A 1,593-nucleotide genomic window follows, 5' to 3' on the forward strand; every position below is an offset into this window, starting at 1 on the left:
CATTCAGTGGATGATCAGATCATTTCAGTCTGTTTCTATTCCCCCTGACCTATTGAGGGGCGTGGCCATCCCTCTCTGGAAAGGGAAAGGGGGTTGTTGGGACTGTAGCATCTACCATGGCATTACACTGCTCAGTATACCAGGCAAGGTTTTTGCCCACATTATTCTGAAATGGATCCACAACCACCTTCTAAAGCACCAGAAACCAGAACAGTCTGAATTCACTCCTGGCAAGTCTACAATAGACCATATCCTAGCACTTTGAGTAACTGTGGAATGCTGTCTTGAGTTCGGTCATGGGTTACTTGCAGCCTGCATCAACCTCAAGATTTTTGACTCGGTGCATCGTTAATCGCTATGGGAGATTCTGAGACTTAGGGGAATTCCAACATAGATTATTGACCTAATAGCAAGTGAACGTGTTGTAAAGTGTGGTGGGGGACTGTCGAACTTCTTCTATGTTAGTTCAGGGGTAAGACAAGAATGTGTCCTTGCACCAACACTTTTAAAACACCTGCATGGACTTTGCCGATGATGCTGCTATCCTATCTGAGTCTTTGGAATCACTGGTGGCAGCTCTTGATGCATTTAACAATGAGGCAAATCCCTTGGGCCTAGAGGTCTCTTGGACCAAAACCAAGATTCAGGACTTTGGGAGCCTGTTAGGGGAACCCATTCAGTCGACATATGCTTGCAGGGAGGATGTTGAAGTCACAGAGAGCTTTGCGTACTTTGGTAGTGTAGTCCATATCTCTGAGCTGTCAGACCCAGAAGTCAGTAGATGAATTAGTCTGGCAGCAGGAACCATGAACTCAATCAACAAGAGCATTTGGAGATGTCAATACCTATGTAGAAGGACCAAGCTACATGTCTTCAAGGCTTTGATATTCCCAGTTTTGCTTTATGGAAACCTGGGTGCTATTTAGTGCCCCGGAGTCTGGTCTTGATGCCTTTTGTAACAAGTCAGGCTATATGGGCACCTAGCTCGTTTCCCTGTGGATGACCCCACAGGTTGTCTCTCTGCAAGCCAAGCCTAGATGCTTGAACAGTTTGACGAGACGTGTCGCGAGGAGTTAGAGATTCCCCGAGGGCCTGCCCAGAGACTTGCCATGAGGGACCCTCGTGGCTGGAAGTGAAAGGGGGAAACGGCCATTCACTCCCGTCGGCGTTAGCCCCTTGATAACGATTATGATAATAATAGTAATAAGGATATTAGTAATTAGAATAGTAAAGATAATGATAACAACAATAATGATAATAATATCAATATAGATAATGATAATGATAATAATAATAACATTAAAGATAGCAATAATGATAACCATAATGATAATGATAAGAAGATAATAATAGTAATAACGATAATCATCATCATAATGATAAAAACAAAATGCAGTAATAATAGTAATATTGATGATACTAATAATAGTAATGATAATGATAATGATAATGTTAATGATGATGATAATTATGGTAACCATGATAATGATAATAATGATAATAATGTTAATGATAATAATAATAATAATAATAATAATAATAATTATAATAATTATAATAATAATGATGATAATAATAATAATAATAATAATA

The sequence above is a fragment of the Penaeus chinensis genome, chromosome 35 (genome assembly GCF_019202785.1).
Source record: "Penaeus chinensis breed Huanghai No. 1 chromosome 35, ASM1920278v2, whole genome shotgun sequence".
In the NCBI taxonomy this organism is placed as follows: domain Eukaryota; kingdom Metazoa; phylum Arthropoda; class Malacostraca; order Decapoda; family Penaeidae; genus Penaeus; species Penaeus chinensis.